The sequence below is a fragment of the Diabrotica undecimpunctata genome, chromosome 4, assembly GCF_040954645.1.
Source record: "Diabrotica undecimpunctata isolate CICGRU chromosome 4, icDiaUnde3, whole genome shotgun sequence".
NCBI classification, from domain to species: domain Eukaryota; kingdom Metazoa; phylum Arthropoda; class Insecta; order Coleoptera; family Chrysomelidae; genus Diabrotica; species Diabrotica undecimpunctata.
In genome coordinates, this window is record NC_092806.1 from 17,547,321 (window position 1) to 17,570,331 (window position 23,011).

The following is a 23,011-nucleotide window of genomic DNA, read 5'->3' on the forward strand; positions in this document are numbered from 1 at the left end:
GTTCAGTGGTAGTCGTGTTATACCACTTTCGTAAATTTTGAAGCCAGGAAATGCGTCTTCTTCCCGGTCCTCTCTTACCATTTACTTTCCCTTGGAGAATCAGCTGGAGAAGGCCGTAACGTTCTTGATTTCTCATTACATGTCCTAGATATTCCAACTTTTTAGCTTTGACGGTCATGAGAATTTCACATTCTTTCCCCATTCTACGCAGGACCTCCACATAAGTAACTCTGTCAACCCAGGATTTAATAAGATTTTAAATTAAAATACAATATTTTTTATATTATAACTGTTCATTGAGGTAGCCGATCTCCATTTGGGAATCATAGTACCTACAATTTAACACTTTATGGGGAAGATTTATATTTTGATAATATAAACAAATTTTTTGCAGATTTTAATTAAAAAATAATACATTATTGTACTTTAATTCGTCTGATTATTTAATTTTTACTCCTTGTTGGTTTTTTTGGGTGGTTGAAATTTCAACCACACCCTGATTAGGTATGCTGATTTTGGTAAATGTAGTTGTGGTTCCATAATCGACCACAGTAAAAACACATTAAAAAACATTTTTATTATAAAATAATGAAAAATATTAAATACATAATGCTCACATTTTGGTTTTGATCTATTTGAAAAGAGTGCAAAAAGTCTTGATGTTCCTTTTGGTGGTATTTGTTTGTTCCAACAGATGACTCATTGATTTCGATTTATTAGACCTCATTTTCATTATAGTCTTATACATTGAATACTTCACTACTGCTGTATCAATCACATAGAATATAATCTCCAAATACCTTCTTTAAGGATAAGAAGCATGAAATTTATAGAATAGATCGACTTTACCCAAATAGAGCTCGTAATGACTTCACCATTCGCTTTTCTTCGCAAAACTGAAGTAATTTCAAGTGGATTATGCATAGCACTGCGCACGACTAAAACGCATTTGCGCTCCTAATCTTTCCATTTAACCACATACATATCCTTGGACATAAAACAATTGTGTTCTATCTGTTTCGCTACTTATTTGTACTTGAAAGTAGTAGTTACTATCTCTAAGACTCGGTAATGTCTAATACCGTTTTAGCCCCTGAACCATATTCGGCATGTTGTGATTGAGATTTGCTTTCAGATATGCTAAATTTGTGCACTATCCAGTTTCGGAGCATGCAATGATCCACTTTGAAGCTTCTTTTTATAAGCTTCTTCGGATTATATTGTTCGAGCGGACTTTGCCCCTTGAAAGTAACCATACTTTTATCTACCGCAACATTTCTACGTGTATAAAACTTCTTTTGAAAGTGTTGCTGCAGTTGTGTTATCAAATACCTTACTGTGAACAGTTTGTTAAAATTGGGGCTATTTTGATCTCTTTTTTCATATTTGTATTATTGTTTAGATGAAGAAAACAAACAATTCTTAAGAGTCGTTTTTGCTTAAAAATTTAAGAAACCCCATGATTATAAGAACCCCCAGAAATCCTTTTATTTCTTCCTCAGTTAAGTCGAGATTATTGTCTTGTTGGGCATAAAGGTTTGACTGTGTAATTATATTAGCTATATCTTTGCTCATGAACAAAGGAAATACGTCGAATGATGAATTTATATTGACGGTTTTGCTAGGCCATATAGTATGGTAAACGTGCATTCGAAAATTTTTGTGTATCAAAAGCCTTCTTTCACCATTTCTATGATTCATTGCACTTTACTAGGTTCTCTCGGTTCTCTTCTATTTCGTCTTCGCCTGAGAAAGTTTCAACGTGGTCTTCGACGTTGTTAAAAATTCGATTTGTTCTTACTTGGGGTTGGAAAGTTTTATCATCCATGTAGTTATCTGAATTATTATTAAGAAATTCAGCCTTATTATCATTGCATAATGAAGTAATAGTCGCGTTAAATGAAACCGATGTTCGGATGAAAATAGGAAGTTCACCCTTTGCATCAGAATCACCCTCAGAGTCTGAATTAATAGCTTGTTAAGATAAAATACCATCTATGTAATCCTGAGTCATCTTTTGTAAATTTTCTAGTATATTGCAGTGTTCGATTTTATTGCAAAGGTACAAGTAATTGTTGCATACCAATACTTTGAAAAATTTAATGACTTAACTGCCTCACAGCAATCTAATTCTTAGAAATATTAATTAAGCTAGTCAGATTAACGTAAAAAAGAATATATTTGTATAGATTTAAAATAAACAAGAGCAAAAATACATTTCAATAGAATAATTGTAAAATCAACAGGTGCTACTTTGAGGTTATGTTCAGTGAATTAAGACATATTTATTATCTTAGCGCCAATAGAATAGATAATAGATAATAAAAGACTAGAATACTGAGATGTGTTACTTTATAGAAGGTAAATATATTATAGCTGTGATCACATTAAACGGGGGATTACGTTAAATACGTATATGAGGGATTATGGTTGGATAATCGACCACATTGCTGTCACTTTACTGGGTTTTGCTCTGTGGTGTTTATTTTGGATACAATTCATTTACAAACACTGAATTTTCACTTCGGTAAATTTTCATGTCAATTACTAGCCCATAAGTATTATAAATTGCAGTATCGAAATATCGATCACAGACCTATAAGTGGTTAATTATTATGCCTTTGCACAAAACATTCAATATGAAGCCCTATATTGCACTTTATATATTAGTTTCAAACATATGTCTTACAAATTGCATAATTTTTTGTCCGGTTATCGAAGTTATACCGTCATCAGGCACAAGTGATGTGGATGACTTAGGAAATGATGGATGTCCTGTATTTTTCGGATTGGAAAATTCCGAAGAAATAGACAGATAATCTGTTGCTACTTTTTATCTATACTCAAGTAGAGACAATTGCATTTCATGTATTGTAAAGCGCATACTTATTTGTGAGTGCAATATCCATACCAAAAGCGGGAATTATCACTATTTTCCCTTATTTGAATCCTATACTTTTGAATGTTCCAATCTAATTTCTTCACACCTCCCATCCCTTTGTTGTATTTTGCCAAAAGTTGAAGAGTTGAAGTAAGAAAAATTTTTTTTTCTGCGTGGCTATATCTATTCACTTAACATAGTGGTTCAATCTTTACATGCTTTTAATAAAACCTTCACAATGTTGTTATCCTTCCACGTTGCTGGAAAAGTGTCAAATTTGCAGTCTAATTCATATCGCTGCTTTTTTGTGCATATTCTTGACATTTGACATTGAAAAGTTGTTAAATCTGTTGTATAGAGTAGTACCAGTTGCTCTTACTCTATTTTTCCTCAGCCTTAGCATTGGATTGAAACTTGAAAAAAAGTTATTGAAATAAAATTTGGTATTAAACGCAGTCACAACAAAAGCTCCCAATACTATTAGGAGATGATTTGTCTGTCTTTGAATGTTTGCCTTCATATTGTTCTGAAGCTATTTTCTTGTGGCATTTTAAATTAATTAATATTTAAATGGGAATAAGCCACAATTAAAGGTTAAAATACATTTATTGACGTTTCAATTTCCACTTCGGAAATCGTTCTCAAAATACAAACATTAGTAAATTAAACAAATTTTGTTTTTGTTACTTAGTGAAAAATTCTTCTAATAATTTAATTTTATCTGACTCATCTATATTGACAATTCAGACATACATTATACATTTTAAAGTAGACGACTTTAAAATGATATTGCCAATATTGTTGAGTTGCGTTCCTGGGACGACTTTACTTATAAGATAGTTCATTCGATTACATGAAATCAACTTTAACGTGAGAATATCCGTCAGAAAAAATCATAACATGTAATTCGTCTTTAAAAAGACAAATACATGCCATGATGACAGTAAAATTCTCCCGTTAGTGATTCCATAGTAAATTATGAGGGAAAAACCAGGAAAAAACCTCATAATACTATCCCGACATGGTAAGTATTTGATCTTGCATTTAGTTTACCTTCAATAAATACCAAATTCCGATTTTATATGTTTGTTATTTAAAAAATATAAATGATGTATTCTCCATATGTTACTGACTTACCAATACTGGTATTTTCCTTTTAATAACTTCCTCTTTCAATATGGGTAACCAGATCCTACTACATTCTGCTGAGGAATTCGCGACGCAATTGGTCTCATTTAGCATAATTAGAGCCGCTTCTTTGATTTTTCTCTTTTTACCATCAGTTTCTTTTAGGACTATATTTGAATCATTCCATTGAACCCTATGTTCATTATCCCATGCATGTTTACATATTTGAGATCTATCAAATTCTCTATTTTTAATATAGGATTGATGTTCACTTATTCTAACATTTAATGGCCTTGATGTTTCACCTAAATAAAACTGATCGCATTCACAAGGTATTTTATAAATGCAATTCTTTGTCCTTTCTTGTTCATTGTTAGGTTTGGTTTTGGACAAAATAGATCTCAACGTGTTTGTTGTTTTGAATGTTGTTGAAATGTTGAATTTATTTCCTATCCTTTTAAGCTTTTCCGATAATCCTTTTATGTATGGTATTGTTATTTTCCTCGTATTATTCCTTGTATATGCTGTAGGATCTCGTTCTAAGTTGTTTTGTTCTATTCGATCCATTGTTGAAAATTCCTTATTTATAAACGATAAAGGATAATCATTTTTTAATAAAACAGTTGTTAACAAATGTTTCTCCTCCAAGAACGAATTTTCGTTAGAACAAGTAATTTTGGCTCTATCGTATAAGGATTTAATGATTCCCTTTTTAATATTAATATTGTGATTTGATTTGAAATTTAAATATCTGTTGGTGTGTGTTGGTTTTCTATACACCTGAGTTTCGTATCCAGTATCGTTCTTAGAGATTAAAACATCCAGAAAAGGTAATGTGTTATTATATTCCTTTTCCATGGTAAATGTTATTGTCTCTTCTTTATCGTTTATATCATTTAGGAATGTGTCCAACAACTCTGATCCATGAGGCCATATTGAGAATACATCATCTACATATCTCCACCATACTGAGGGTTTTAAATTTTGTTTAGAAATAATATTTGTTTCAAAATCTTCCATAAATATATCGGCTAATAATGGAGATAAACTAGAGCCCATTGCTAGTCCAAAACTTTGTTTATAGAATTCATTATTTAGTTGAAAATATGTATTATCAGTACATACTGTTATTAACTCCATTATAGCTGATATATTTAGTCCTGTTCTAGTTGCCAATGTATCATCACTCTCTAATTTTGTCTTGACTATATTTAAAGTCTTATCTAATGGCACATTCGTAAATAAACTATTTATGTCAAAACTTACTAAAGTATTATTTGAATTAAATTCAATATTTGATAATTTATTTAAAAAATGTTGTGTATTTTTTATAAATGTGTCATTTTTATTTGCAATTGGTTTTAAAATATTTAATAAAAATTTTGATAGTTCACTACAAGGAGAATTCATGGTACTACAAATGGGTCTAAGTGGTATATTTCAACAACATTCAAAACAACAAACACGTTGAGATCTATTTTGTCCAAAACCAAACCTAACAATGAACAAGAAAGGACAAAGAATTGCATTTATAAAATACCTTGTGAATGCGATCAGTTTTATTTAGGTGAAACATCAAGGCCATTAAATGTTAGAATAAGTGAACATCAATCCTATATTAAAAATAGAGAATTTGATAGATCTCAAATATGTAAACATGCATGGGATAATGAACATAGGGTTCAATGGAATGATTCAAATATAGTCCTAAAAGAAACTGATGGTAAAAAGAGAAAAATCAAAGAAGCGGCTCTAATTATGCTAAATGAGACCAATTGTGTCGCGAATTCCTCGGCAGAGAGTAGTAGGATCTGGTTACCCATATTGAAAGAGGAAGTTATTAAAAGGAAAATACCAGTATTGGTAAGTCAGTAACATATGGAGAATACATCATTTATATTTTTTAAATAACAAACATATAAAATCGGAATTTGGTATTTATTGAAGGTAAACTAAATGCAAGATCAAATACTTACCATGTCGGGATAGTATTATGAGGTTTTTTCCTGGTTTTTCCCTCATAATTTACTATGGAATCACTAACGGGAGAATTTTACTGTCATCATGGCATGTATTTGTCTTTTTAAAGACGAATTACATGTTATGATTTTTTCTGACGGATATTCTCACGTTAAAGTTGATTTCATGTAATCGAATGAACTATCTTATAAGTAAAGTCGTCCCAGGAACGCAACTCAACAATATTGGCAATATCATTTTAAAGTCGTCTACTTTAAAATGTATAATGTATGTCTGAATTGTCAATATAGATGAGTCAGATAAAATTAAATTATTAGAAGAATTTTTCACTAAGTAACAAAAACAAAATTTGTTTAATTTACTAATGTTTGTATTTTGAGAACGATTTCCGAAGTGGAAATTGAAACGTCAATAAATGTATTTTAACCTTTAATTGTGGCTTATTCCCATTTAAATATTAATTAATTTGCCTTCATATAAGTACATTCATTTAAAAGCAATAGCCTGATACACAACAACATAAAGTCCATTGTTTGCACCCAAAACTGACAGCTTTTCTTTAATAAACTGTTTTTGATAATGGTGACCGTAATATCTAACCATTTTTAAGTTATTGTGTAAAGACACCAAATTTGGTTCATTCAAAATGAACATTCACAACCACCGGTCGCTTCAAGCGTTGTTTCTGAGAGAACGGTTAACCCTATATAAAAAGTGCTGATAAACATTTTTGTTTAAAATTATCTCAGCTACATTTTTTGTTAAAAACATTTTTTTCTACGGCGTACTAATTCTTTAAAATCTATACTATCAAATCTATACTATCAAAATCTATAAATCCGTCGTCAGATCTGTAGTAACATACGGATGCGAAACGTGGACCATGACCAAAGTAAACGAAGAAAAGCTCAGACGCTTTGAACGAAAAATACTTTTACTACTAAAAATTTTCGGACCTCACCATGACATCACCACAAACCAGTATAAGATCAAAACCAATATCGAATTAAAAGCACTCTACAATGACGCCGATATTATCCAAGAAATTAAATCACGGCGACTAAGATGGGCACATACTGGGCATGGGATACATACTAGTGCACAGACTGCATAACGAGAGACTTGTAAAACTGGTATGGGAGGAGATTCCCACAGGCAAAAGACCACTCGGACGTCCCAGAATGCGATGGAGAGATAACATCCAAGCAGATCTCTGAAAAATGAACATTCCATTTGACCCTAGGTTGATGGAAGAACGAACAAGTTGGAAAAAAGTTGTACAGTCAGCCAAGACCCACCCAGGATTGTAGCGTTACGTGATGATGATGATGTTCTGATTCTTGGTATATCGATTTTTTTCGTTTTTACCCCCCTACGAGGGGGCATTTTGGAGGGATGCCTTGGAGTAAAAGTGGTAAACTTTTTTGCATCTTTCTTAAGGTGTCAAAATTAATATTCTCGACGCAATTCAGGTTGTTCGTATAATTTTTTTGGGTCAAATCTCTGACGACTGGACTATTATACAATTACACACATACAATTAGTTATAAATACTAATGCATCGATTACACTAATATTGAAAATAGTTATTTTTTATATTGTAACTCAATGGGAACTATATAAAAATTTGTTATGCATTTTACCTTAAAATTGAAATCTTCGAGCCTTGTTATCTGCAAATATACTAATGATGTCGTCAAACTTGTTAAGTGATGCTCGTATGTATTCAATTGATTAGATTAGAGATTCTCTGCTGTTCCAGATTACTTCTCATGTAGATTGTGATAATTTTGAGCCAAAACTTCGTTCTCCAGATGACTCTATAACTGGCAGCGTACGAAACATTATCAGTGCAGTAGTAATGTTATTGTAGCTCTCCCCTAGTTTATTTTTTAAATAAAATTTAACATTCCTCTTGATATATATTCCTGTATATTTTCATTAGTTGTTAAAGCGTATTGACACAATTAAATCTTTTTAAGAGCACATTCCTATCGAAAAAAGAAGTATCCCAAAAAGCAAAGATAGCTATCTACAACACAGTTTTTGTACCTATCTTAACATTTGGATGTGAAAGCTAGACGCTCACCACCAGACTAAAAAATAAACTGCAAAGTATTTCAATGAAGTATCTACGAAGAGTACTAGGGGTGACCAGAATGGACAGGATACGGAACGATGAAATAAGAGAACGCCTTAAAGTCCAATCAATAGAGAAGAAAATCGAAGAAGCCCAACTGAGATGGTACGGCCACATGGTAAGGATGGATAAAAAAAGCCAAGTGAAATAAGTGTGGGAAGCGAGAAGAACCTTGAAAAGACCGAGGGGCAGACCCATGAAGACCTGGGACGATGAAATTGCCGCCATCCTAGACAGGAGAGGAGTCACCAAGGAGCAAGCGAAGAAATTGGCAAGCAACAAGAAGAATTGGAGGAAGTTTGTATATGAAACCTAAAAAGAGACTTTACACCCAACACCTTAGGGTAGAAGGGTTATTGATTATATATTTATATATACATATATATATATATATATATATATATATATATATATATATATATATATATATATATATATTCATTAGCTGTTAAAGCGTATTGCCTGCATTTGCATTGCAAAATCCAAATCTGCTTTTTATACTGTCCAAATCCTTAAACTTGTCATTAAGTTTCAAAATTATCTGGTAAATAACCTCTAACGTGGCACTTGGTACACAATCTCAGCACTTGTCAGAGCTTTATCGCCACACAACTCAGCAGGCATTTATTTCTTTTTTCTTTATCTTTTTTGAGAACCAAGATGGTAAATCATTTATACTTAATAGTAATTTATCTTTAGTGGTGGCCTTGGAGCAAACTTGTTGCAAGACTTTCTTCTTCTTCAAGTGCCCTGTCCGTTGCGAACGTTGGCTATTAACATGGCAATTCTGATCTTATTTGCGGCGCTTCTGAATAGTTCGACCGATGTGAGCCCGAACCACTTCCTCAGATTTTGGAGCCACGAGTGTCTTCTCCTGCCTGGCCCTCGCTTACTGTCTATTTTTCCCTGGACAATCAATTGCAGTAGACGGTACTTATCGTGTCTCAATATGTGGCCTAGATATTCAAGCTTTCTTTGTTTAATTGTATTCACGATTTCTTTCTCCTTTCCGATTCTTTGGATTACCTCTGTGTTGGTGACATGTTCGGTCCAGGATATACGAAGAATGCGTCGGTACACCCACAAGAAGACTTTAAGAACGTTAAAAGAACTGGAAGGTTTCGTACAGCTAAATCTACTTGCAGATCTTTTCTTTCCAAAAACTTATTCTTATGACTAATTTTTTTCAATAGAGCATGCCAAAACACGCGAAAGTCATGGATTAAATGTTCCCAATATTTTTTTACAGGAAGCCGGCCTAACTCATCGTTTAAGGTGCTGAAGGATCATGGTTTTTAAGATCCTCTAGACCTACCCAACTTTACCGTAATGTTCATACTCATCCTCGACCACATCTTATCTTGCAGACTATTTTGTCTTTTTTTCAGGTATTAATGTCAGTGGCACATATTTTCCCAGAATTTCTGTCTTCTTCTGTAAGCAGCACATGAGACAAAATACGCTAGCTCGTTCTCCTGGCGTTATCTCGACATCTCCTTTATACTTCCTTGCCATACTTGCCCCATTGTCATAGGATTGACCTCTACAGTTAAGTTAAATTCATCTTTTCCTAATTTTTTTTAAGATTTCTTAGCTGACATCTTCTTCTTTTTCTTTTTCTAACGCTACAATCCTCTGTGGCTTTTGAAATTTTAAACAATTGCTTTCGTACTCTCTTCGGTGGTAGATATACTAAAATTGGAACGATACAAAGATGATTAGCATGCGCAAGGATGACACGCAAAATCGTAAAGCGTTTCACATTTTTTAGATTCAGAACAAGATATTAACGAGAAAACATCCTTTTTAAATAAAGTCATCATTGATGCAGCGAATAAATTCATTGGAAAAACAGCTTTTCATCCAAAACATTCACCTTTACCGAGTTGAAGTTCAAATAGGCAATAAGAAAATCTAAATCGACTTTTGAAGATATAAACGATATCAAACTACCGAAAATCATTTGGAATTTAAAAGAATAAGAGCTAAATGTAGATGTATTATCAAAAAAAGCAAGCAAGAGTCATGGCAAAAGTTTGTTTCAGAAATCAATAGATCTTCTTTAATTGGTCAAATCTGGAACATAATTAGAAATATATCTGGAAAAAATTCAGATCACTCTATAAAGTACTTAATAAAAAAACAATCAAACATTTACGTCCGAATGCAATATATCTGAAATAATGGCAAATCAATATTGTACCGCTTCTAGTGATGAAAGCTATTCAATAAAATTCTTAAATAAGAAACGATTCAAAGAAAATAAAGGAATACCATTAATCAATGACACTTCACCAATAAGCAATCCTCTAAGCCTTACTGAACTTATTGAAACTCTTATCTCCATTAGATATACTAGTCCAGGACCAGATAATATATCTGTGCTTTTTCTACATAACCTACCACTAGTAGGCCAAGAACTATTATTGCAACTTTTTAATTTTATAAGGATCAATAAGCTATTCCCACAAATATGGCACTCGTCAATCATAGTTCCTATATACAAACCACGTAAACCTAAATTTGAAGCAGATTCTTATAGGGACCAATCTCTCTCACGAATGCAAAGTGTAAGTGGCTAGAAAAGGTCATTGCCAATCGACTCAAGTGGTATATTAAATATAAACATGTTATTATACCCGAACAAAGTGGATTTAGGAAAAAAAGATCAACAGTAGATAACTTAATATCATTGGAATCAGAAATTCACGAAGCATTTATATGCAAACAAGAATATTTAGCCGTAGTCTTTGATGTGAAAAGGCTTTTGATACAGTATGGTATGATATTTTAAGTACACTCTAAATTTTAAGATTCACGGTAACATGTTTGTTTTTATTTTAAACTTTCTACGGCAACGATATTTCCAAGTTCGAATCAATAACCATTTGTCTGAATCTAAATTACAGAAAAATAGTATTCCACAGGGCTCGATTATAAGTGTAGCGCCATTTTTAATTACTTTTAACAATGTTGTGTCGTACTGCAATGGCACAATTAAAACTTTTTTGTACGCTGATGATTTGGTAATTCTAGCAAGAAATAAAAACATATTATCTGCTCATAATCGTATTGCTGCAGCTCTTAAGTCGATAGAATCGTGGTTTAACAATATTGGGCTTCAGTTTTCCACCACAAAAACAAAAGCTATACATTTTTTACAAAGATCAAATCCATAAAAGCTCCCAAATCTATTTTTATACAATTCTCCTATAGAATATACAAAAGAAATAAAATTCCTAGGGATGCAACTGGACTTAAAATTAAATTGGACAGGTCATATATACTCGCTTAGACTATCGTGCCAAGCTGGACTAAACATTATGAAATCTGTATCACATAAAAATTGGGGAGCAGATTTTCCAACTCTAATAAATTTATATAGAGCTTTAATCAGATCAAAACTGGAATACGGATGTGTTGTGTATAACTCCGCAAACTAAGCATTGCTCAAAACTATGGATATTCTTTAGAGTTCAGCCGTTAGACTTGCTCTTGGAGCATATTGCACCAGTTCTGTGGACAGTCTACAAAAAATCCAGCTCTCCATCATGCTGTTACTAAGAAGTTCCAGAAAGTCTATTAAAAAAGAAATAGAAATCCTGTACCTTTCTATGAACGAGCTAATAGATACTTATTAGATTTTAATATTGAACTACCTCACATTTTTCCTACCTGTTAAATAAACTTATGTTTTCCTTGGGTTGTTCCCTCTCCACTTTGTAACCTTAAACTTACAGAATATAACAAAAATAATGTGATACCCAATTAACGTTATTGACAAGGGACATTGTAATGCGATGCTTTATTGTGTTTAAGAACTTTCCACTAGATGGGTTGCTGAAATCATACTCTTCTTTACTTTCTCGAAATGGACTCTATTGCTTTGCTTGGAAGAATGCATTGCTAGAATATTGTCAATATTGCAGCGCTATGCCGCCCTTTAGTGAAATTCTTCTTAATTGGTCTTTTTTGTGAACAAGATTTAAAGTTTTTCACGAACAAAATTTTCAATTTTCATATTCAGGCAATCTTGACTGAGTTTTTCCAAATAGTAAGTTCTTATTCTCTAAATAATTATTTGGTATATAGTGCCAGTGTAATAAAGTGGATAAATAGTGCAAAAAAATTAAACAATATTGATTGTAGTAACATTAATTTTGAAAAATTTAAATAACTTATTATTTTTTTTTATAAAATTTTCAAATTTTATCCATTGAAATCTGCCAATTATTCTTGAAACAGAAAAAAAAATTAAAGTATGTTAATATATTAGAAAGTAAGAATACGCCGAGAGTACTAAAGAACGCCGTCGAAAAGAATTAAGTAAACAGAAAACTTTTTAATGCAATTTGTGAATTCAAAAAGTAACGATTGAAAGTTTGAAAACACGACGGTTATATAAGACTCTCCCCAAAACTTTGTTTTCCCGTCATTGACCAGCTGTATAACCATAATTATACGGTTCCGATCTTACGTCGCTATCTAATCTTTCAAAGAACAGAGGGTGTAGAAAAATTGAAAACTGATGAAAATGTGTTTTTTATTGCTCCTGTGGCAGGAAAGTGACAGAAACCAAAATTTGGGCATTTAAGGTAACTAAAAATAAGCTCGTATAAAGAAAAAAAATATATGCTTTGTGGAGTATAAATATGTAAATCAAACTATATATATATATATATATATATATATATATATATATATATATATATATATATATATATATTTAATCTTTGGAATTATGGTATTGACAATATCGTGTTTTACACGTTTGGCTTTGTTTGCCAACATAATAAACTTGCTTTGACTAGTTGAAAACTAAATTTAGTGTGGTTAGTTTCCTGCTTCACTATATGGTCAGGTGTAGCTGTGGTCAGTCTCCTTTACTTCGCCGAAAACTTTGAATTCGGCTTCATTCGGCTTTTGTGATCATCAAATTTATTGAATTATTTTTTTTTAACTAGGTATATAAATAAAAATGAATCGCCAAAATGTTTGTACGGGCATCACTTTAAAACGACTGCGCCAAATTAGATAATTATTTTTTTGTTGTGTTTGTTATTATCAGTAGAAGGTTTGTGTAAAAGATAATTTTTAAAAAATTTTATGGAAAAGAGTTTTTCTGTCATTTTAAATTGCAATATAATTAATAGATGGCGCGATACTATGAGTAGCAAAGGAAGTTGTGATTAACAAATTAAATAAACTGTTATTAAAGACGTATTTTATGTCATCCTTTAATAAAAGCACATTTATTTTGACACTACTGATTTTGCCCATCACCATGTGACGAGGGATCCAATTAATTACATCTACAATTACTCTACCTAATTTTGACGTGACAACGTCTTAAATTAGGTTGTGGCTCGGAGTCATTCATGAAAAAGTGTAACGCCCGCTCACGTCTGTTACAGTGAGTCACCGAACGAGATAGAGGCCCGCCGGACCGGCGAATGCCTTGCGTCTCTCTCCCACTCAAATATGTCGGTCCGCGACAGAGAGAGAGTCCGCGGTAGAGAATTAGGTGCGTTGAATCGGTGCGTGCTTCCGTGCTTGTGTCTGTCTTTCTCGAGCGTTCTTGGCGTTCAAGACACATTACAGCAGAAACACTTCCTTTCATTTCATATTTCTCCTATCATCGTCCTATCCTCAACAAAATCACTCAAATAGAAATTAGTTAAGTTTAAGTTTACATGTACAATGTTTTAGTAAACAAAATATATTTCTATAGTTAAAATTTGTGCAATTCTTATTTTCATTCAATTCCTTGTTCCTATTGTGCAATTTAATAATATTCATATCAATAAATATTCTACCGAGAAAAAGACGTTGTCACGTAAAATCTTCGCCCGTAAAACCGACTTTACAGGCAACCGATTTTTTTTTTCTGTATTTATCCTATTTAAGGCTATGACGACAACAGAATAATATTTTAATCTGTTCAAACTTTTATAACAAAATAAGTCACTTTTGGTGAGTCGCAGAACTTTTTGCGTAAAGTCGTCTTATAAAATCTAGTTTGGCAGTTTATTTGTTGGGAAAGTTTTATATTATATTTGTTACCGATCACCAAATTCGCAGCCAATTTTTTAGGATCAACAAAATTTTCAAAAGAATTATAAAAAATAATAAACTTCTTGTGTAAAAGGGCAGTTTTTTTACCTCCAGATAATGCCCTATCTGACAAATAGTTATCGGAAGGATAGACTTTTATTTATAAAATAAAATGTACCCGTCTTTTCACGTCAAATTATGTTGCGGTTACTTATCTGTAGATAAATGTAAAATTTATTTCGGAACACACCAATATTTAATTAATTGTCAAAGAAATCACAATAATGTTTTAATATCCCTTTTGATTGTACAATTTGTGGTGGCAGGAATAAATTAAATTATATAATTCTTCTTCTTCGCGTGCCATATCAGAATTATCCGACGTTGGCGGTCACCATTGTGAAGGCTTCTCGATCTTCTGCAATATGGAATAATTGTCCTGCATTTGATATCTGTGTCCATTCACGAATGTTTTTTAACCAAGAAACTTGTTTTCTTCCTACACCTCTACGGCCCTCTATTTTGCCTTTAAGGATCAGTTGTAATATTTTATATCGACTTCCCCTTACCATATGTCCCAGATAAGATATTTTTGTTGACGCTTCTTAGGTATCTTCAGCATTCGTCTATAAATCCACATTTCCAATGCTTTAATTATGTTCATGATCGATACTTTTAGCGTCCACATTTCTGCACTATACAAAAGTACGGACCAAACAGAGCACTTAATTATTTTTTGCCTGCCAAATTATGTTAAGAAAAATTTAATAACAAATAAAAAAATAATACATGTTTAATGATTCTTCTCAGGTTTTTCCAAAACACTAAAATATTATATAAGGTTATCTCAAACATCTTCAACATAAAGTTCAGTAATGTCTTTATTTATCAATTAATTCTTCAAAATTTTATAATTCGGGTAATATTATAAAAATCACCGAATACAAATGGTATCGTAAATTACATATTTTATTTTGATATAAGGTTGAATGCTCAAATAAATGAACTCAGCTATAGGGTTCGGCATGCCAGCGTATATTTGCTTCATTGATCTGACGAAAGCGTTTGACAGGGTTCGCCTGAAAGACATTCTTAATATAATAATAGAAAATAAAACACCGACCAACATAACAAAGATAGTCCATAACCTAAATAACAACAATGTAACCAAAGTTAGAGCAGGAGACCAATTCACTGAAAATATTTCAACACTGGAAAAAATTAGACAAGGAGACAGTTTAAGCCCCTTCTTGTTTAACCTACTCATGAGCAAAATTATAAACAAAGTAATATCCCTCAATCTCTGACACAGAATGGGCAACAAAAGAATTGGTATGGTTTGTTACGCAGATGATGCAGCAATTATTGCCAAATCAGAAGATGACCTTTAGAGATAGCTCTTTCAGTTCTTTCAAATAAGCCGCCAACTAAAAGTGACCATTTCTACCAACAAAACTAAATGTATGACAATAGCATAGGATCCGCTCAGATGTAAGTTAGTGGTTGAAAACAAACCCATAGAACAGGTGATGCAAATCAGATATCTGGGCATAGATATATTAAGCACACACGATCCAGTAAAGGACCTTAGGAGTCAGATCTACAAAGCATCCGCATTGTCGGGATGTCTGCGGGATATAGTCTGGTCAAATCTGTATATGCGCACAGATAGTAAAATTATAATCTACAAGACTTGCATACGACCGATCATGACATATGGCATAGTAGTGCGCGAAGATACTAACAAAACGAAACAGATGCTAAGGGTTGCCGAAATGAAAACCCTAACAACAGTAGTGGGCAAAACAAGAAGAGACAGGGTGAGATATACAAACGTCAGAGAGCAGTACAAAATTCAAGATATTGTAAGATGGGGAAGGCAGCGTAAGAGGATATGGTACAATCATGTAAGACGAATGGATGAGAATAGACTCCCAAAAATTGCCCTAGAAAATAACCGGCCCGGTTCAAGACCTCCCGGACGACCACCTAAAAGATGGAGGGATAGTTGGCAATCTACCTCCCAGGAACTTAACCAGACAGCTTCAGAATTAAACAGATCGAAAGATCTCCAAGAAGTAGAAGAAGATTTAGAAGTGGATTGCTTAAGATATTAGGCTGTTTTAATAATATTTCTAGGATATTATGATGAACAACACTACGCAAATGGCTCCTAAAATTATTCGTCGATATAATAAATACCGGAGTAGTACCAGCGGAATGAAAGGAAAGTCTCCTGCTAGCGAAACTTAAAAAGGGAGATCCACAAGGAAACAAAGTTCCTGTATTTGGCTGTATACCATATATTAAAATGCAACAAAGCAACAGTTGCTTTGACAAAGTCCTCGTAGACATACCGTCTCAGGACTCGCAACTAATGTAGAGTCATATTTCGCCATGTTACCAATCCAACGGTAACTTTAACATCTTAACTGTAAATTAGACATAATGTAAACTAAATTTTATTTAATAATTTTTAAAGGGTTTTTACCCACATATTTAGTGGCTACATCCATGTATTAACTAGACACTGATGATGGAATATTTATCTCGAAAACGTTTTGTCAATTCAACATAGCCCAACTGGGTTTTTTATATACCTTTTTATAAAGGATTTTATTCAAAAATTTTTTTAAAAAGGGAGACTCGAGAAATCCTAAAAATTATAGACTCATTAGTCTGATAAATAGCACATTAAATTGTCAACGGCAGTCATAAAAGATAAAATCGAGGAAAAAGCAAACATGGCAGATGAACAACAAGGCTTCCGGAAGAACCACAGCACAATAGACGCAAATTTTATTATCAGACAAATAATAGAGAAGTCTATTGAATATGGCAAACCAACATACATGTGCTTTGTAGATTTAAAAAGTGCTATTAACAGGATGAAGCGAAATGCCATCTTAAATTTATTACAGACTGAACAAATAGACCATCAGATAATAAGGACAATTAATGAAATTAACAAGAACAACAAGATCAGAGTTATATTGCCAACAAGAAAAACAAAATGCATAGAACTAAAAGGAGGAATCCGCCAAGGAGACTCGCTTAGCCCATTGTTATTCAATATGGTGATGAATCAAATAATTCACGAAGTAAGAAAACGACACGGATACCACATGGGAGCGCATAAAATCACGATACTATGCCGATGATGCAGTACTAATTGCTTATAACGAAGATGACCTACAAAGGCAGCTCCATACCTTCGATATCACAGCAAACAAACTTAATATAAGAATATCAGTAGAAAAAAACTATTTGTATAGTGATCAGTAAAGAGCCGCGTCGATGCAAACTAGAAATAGACGGCATAATTATAGAACAAGTAATGAAATTCAATTACCTAGGAGTAGAGATCACTAGTGACAGGAATATAAGGACAGATACCACAAGGCAAGCATCAAAAGCAGCAAGAGTAAGTGGTTGCCTCCAAGAAACCATATAGAGAAACAAATATCTGACCACGGAAAGCAAAATGAAAGTATACAAGATAACAGTAAGACCAATCCTACCATATGCAGCGGAGACAAGAACAGATACAAGAAAGACGAAACAACAAATCAACAATATCGAAATAAAAGTATTAAGCTTAATAGCGGGGATATCATTAAGAGACAGACCAACCAACAGAAGTATACACGAACAATGCAAAATTCAAAATACTAACAGGAGGATAAAAACAAGAAAAAAAAACTGGAACGAACATGTAAACCGGATGGGACCAGATAGATTAGCGAACATCTGTAAAAACAAACAAGCCGTATAGCAGAAGACCCGTTGAAACGCCGCCAAAAAGGTGGAAAGATAATGTACAGTCAACAACGACTGAAACAGAATAAGAGGCAGACAAACAGGAGTAATCCTAGTCGCACGAAGAGGAAGAAGAAGAAGATATTATGATAAATTGTTTTTTCCGGTTATAGTGCCATCTATCAATAATTTGACAAAAATGTTTTGAATAAAAGTTACTTATTTTTAATGGGAAATTCAAATATGTAATAAAAAATACGATGTTCATTGAGGAATTTAAAATTGACAATGCCTAATACACAGACGGTGAGGCTAGGGAGTCGTGTTATGATATTCGATAGATTTTTGAAAGAAATTAAACACTTTTTTTTCATGTTTTTTGTTGGTCTTCAAACCGTCCCGTTTCTTTCGGCACACCCGATATAATGTACCACAAGTCTAATCGAAACACTAACACTGTGCTTATTAAAATGTGGAAACTGTGGGTACAACGTAAAATTACACCAAGTCTGCCTTGAAATATTACATAAATTTTGCAGAAAATTAGAAAATAGTGGTTACTTTATTATTGTTAAAACCGATTAAAATTAGTCGTGTAAAACGTAAATTATGTTTGCTATAGCAATTTACCGGAAGTGGGTCATTTTTTGCGTACCGTACTGCGACGAGATATAAATTTAAGCCAAGTTACAGTTGTACACCGACATCATCCCACAAATTTAAATAGAGATGTATTTCAACTCCGATAAATTAAAAATAAAAGCTACGTATCATTTAAACGCTTAAAAATTGTAGATTATTGTGCAATTTCCATATTTATTGTCACGATTAATCTATTATTTCAAATAAACAATCCGTGCTGGCATTGATGCTGTCGTTTATTTATATAGGATAAAGCGGACAAAAACATCAGCGCAAACTCTGATTGCGCCAATTCGGTAGGATATGCTAAATACTAAATATAATTCGAATCAGTAGTTGGAACGTCGATAATTAAGTCGAAAATAGATAAGTGACAAAAACTGGTAAGATAAATTTAAATTACTTATAAATTATTTATAGTCCGGGCGCTTGGTTAGAAATATTGAAGGGCACCTAGTGATTGCTATGATTATTGGTTTTCGCTAAAATGATCCAACAAAATGGGGTCCGCAAACACCTAACGAGGTACTGTTAATACAACAAAATAGTACCCTCTTTCAGGAAAATTATGCAAGGTCCTAGAATGAACAGATGCTGTACACGGCTTGGAAACAGACGGAAATGGAGAAGATTTACGCTACGAATAAAGTAAATCAGCTCCAACTCCAGTTAGATAACTTACAAAAATTAAACGAAAGCTTACAATTAAAATTTGCAGATCTAGAGAAAAAATTGTCCAACGAGAAAGAACCTAAGAGTGAGGAATTTCAGACTGACGAGGAGGAATTAGCTAAGAAGACAGAGTAGATACGTGTCAAAAACTTTAAAAAACGTAAAATGCATACATCATTGACCTTACCACAAAAAGAGTCATATGTCCAACAAAGAGAAGAAAAAACTAGAAAAACACAAATTCCACCTCCAATAATTGTGGAGAGTATTGCCGAATTTGGCCAATTACATGAATTAGTCAGATTACATACTGCTAAATTCCAGATAAAAGTACTTGGAGACAAAGGCGCTAAAATAAATGTCGATAGTGAAGAAGACTTCAGAAAATTAACGAAAAAGTTGAGAGAAGTAAATTATCCATGGCATACGTATGAAAATAAGCAAAGCCGACCCATTAAAGTTATGGTCAATAAGTTACATCATTCAGTCAGTAAAGACTCGATCATGTACTATTTAATTAACAAAGGATTCAAGATAATAGAAGTCATACCGAAATTAAAATACAAAACAAAGCAACCACTAAATATGTTTATGTTGGTATTCAGAAATGACGAAAATATCAATAGAATCTATGAGATCTCAGATATCATGAGCGTAAAAGTACAAATACTTCCGCTAAGAAAATCAAAATTGGTACCTCAATGTAAGAGATGTCAGGCATATGAACACACATAAGGTTACTGTGCGAAAGAACCAAGATGTCCAAGATATGTCCGCTGCACAGAAAAACACCTAACAGCCAAATGTGAGAAACCCAAGGACGCAAAACCTAAATGTGTCCACTGTGGAGAAGGGCATCTGGTTAACTATAGAGAATGTATCGTGGCAAAGAAAATACAAAAAATAAAAAATAAATATAACAAGAAACAGACCGTACCCAGACAACCACAAAGAATACATCCAAAACCTGTAAAAAATCCAAAACAAGAAGAAAACAAAACAAGAACTTGTAGCAATGTAGCAGCTGGTAAAAGTAACGAAGAAAACTATAGTATTTAATGAAATCTGAAAATGAAACAAACACTACGGGAAATATTAGAGAGATTAACTAATCTGGACGAGCGTATAACCAGAATGGAATACAGCATTCCATTCTCCAACATCATCAGCAAGAGCTACAAGCGATACAAGATATAGAAAAAATAGACATATGCCTCATTTCTGAAAACCATTTTACGAATGAGTCATATATTAGATTTAGGCGTTATAAAACTTATTATACTACTCACCCTGATAACGCAGCCAAAGGAGGTAATGCAGTCATAATCAAAGAAAATATTATGCACTATGAGGAAATGGGATGAGATTAACATTTTCAAAACCAGAGGGCACAAGAAGCAGAGGTCGACCACGAATGAGATGGATTGATGATGTGGAAGAAGACCTACAGATTCTAAGGGTCAGAAGATGGTGGGAAGTTGCCAGGAATCGACGGGAGTGCCGACTTCTTTGTGAGCAGGCCAAGATCCACAACGGATTGTCGAGTCACTTATGATGATCAGAAAATGGGATACAGAACTAAAGAATTTCAGGCTATATCAGTAAAAATTAAATGTAAAAACTATGAGGTAATCCTCACAGCGGTTTACAGTCCGCTGAGACATGCCATCAAGAAAAATCAATATGTAGATTTCCTGTCCAGTCAAGGACATATATTTATCAAATTAAAAAATTAATGGGAAAAACCCCGTAGTTGGCTGTATACCATCGTTTAAAAAATAATATATTTAATCTATTTATCCTTGGAGGAGACTTGAATGCAAAACATACGCATTGGGGGTCACGACTGACTACCACCAAAGAGAAAGAATTTTTAGAAGCAATGAAATATACGAAATGCGAAGCAATCTTAACAGAAAAGCCAACATGCTGGTCTACTGACACAAACAAAATTACAGACCTTATCGGCTTCTTTGTAGTCAGAAATATTTTAACAAATTACACAGAGATAGAAGAGGCATTGGATATGAACTCGGACCATTCTTCAATTATTCTCACATTCAGTGACACTGTTATTAAAAAAGAAAGCCCCCTTAGACTTGTTAACAAAAATACTGACTGGAAAAGTTTCCAGATAGACCTTGAAAAGAAGATTAACCTCTCAGTTCCATTAAGAACCATTGATCAACTAGAGGCAGAAGTAGAATTACTTAATAAAAATGTACAACAAGCTGCTTGGAACAACAGCACGAACAGTGTCGAAAGAATAAAGGGAAATAACTACGCGAAAGAAATCAGAGAAATGATAAACGAAAAAATAAAACTGAGATGCATCAGTCTAGAGCCCCATTTGATAAAACTAGATTAAATATTGCCACACAAAAATTAAAAAGAGAAATTTAAAAAATTAAAAACGAATCAGTTAGCATCTACCTATCAAATGATAGTGCTATTGATTACTCATTTAATTTACCAAATGATTAAAAAGGCCAATCTTACAGAATCCACCAATTAGACATACTAATGGTAGCTGGGCAAGAAGCAATATACAAAAGACCAACAGGTTTGCTGACCACCTAGAAAATACTTTTCAACCAAATGAAGAACAAGAAATAATTCACTGGGAGCCCTGATCAAGATGAAATGGAGATTAGCCCTGTAACTACAAAAGAAGTATATTTGGAAATAAAAGAAAATATAAATCCAAAGAAAGCTCCTGAATTTGATCTAATTACTGGGGAATTGTTAAAGCAACTTCCAAGGAAAGCTATAATAAAATTAACACATCTCATAAATGCTTCCTTTAGGCTCAGGTACGTACCAAAGATATGAAAGGTGACAGAAATTATATTGACACTAAAACCAGGAAACCTCTACAAGAAGCTTCTTTATATAGGCCTATTCCACTGTTATCTCATGTCTAAAAATTATACGAAAAATTACTCTTGAGGAGACTAAAACCGATTATAGAGGAAAAAAATCTAATTCCTAATCATTAGTTTGGGTTTAGAGCAAGCCACTCAACGATAGATTAGGTGCATAAAATAAAAGATATAGTGGAAAAAGCTTTAGAAGAAGAAAAAGTCTATTCCGAAATTTTCCTCGATGTAGCGCAGGCTTTTGACAAAGAATGGCATGACGGATTATATCATAAAATAAGATGCTAATTAACAAAACAATGTTCTGAACTACTACTAGAATTATATATGTCCGACAGATATTTTCGAGTTAAATATGAGGAAACATATTAAGAATTAAGAGAAGGCCAGTGGTTTTCGAGTGATATTCCATCATTAGAACCTAACACAATAGCGACATTTGCAAACGAGACATGCATTCTAGCAGTTGGACAAAACCACGAGGATGCAGCAACCAAGCTACAGAACTCTGTTGAACAACTTAACATCTGGACCAGGCAATCGCGCATCAAATTGAATGAAACAAAATCTGTTCATGTCAATTGTACTAACAAATGAGAACAACATATCCCAGTTAGTATAAATAGAAACCAAATACCTTATGCAAATACTGCAAAATATTTGGGTATGGCATTAGATTCCAAGCTACGTCGAAAAGCACATATTAAGAAAAAAAAAAGGAGAAATTAGAAATTAAGTTTAGAAAGATGTACTGGTTGATGGAAAAAAATCCACTCTGCTTACTTATAACAAATTGTTATTGTATTATCAAGTCTTTAAATCGATATGGACATATGGGATACAGCTATGGGGCTATACAAAAGAAAGTAACATCCA

At 33.1% G+C, this 23,011-nt stretch overlaps 1 pseudogene; it reads left to right on the plus strand.

Moving 5' to 3' along the window:
- The first annotated feature begins 9,800 nt into the window (after positions 1–9,800).
- On the plus strand, positions 9,801–9,897 carry LOC140440417 (U6 spliceosomal RNA; annotated as a pseudogene).
- The last annotated feature ends 13,114 nt before the right edge of the window (positions 9,898–23,011 follow it).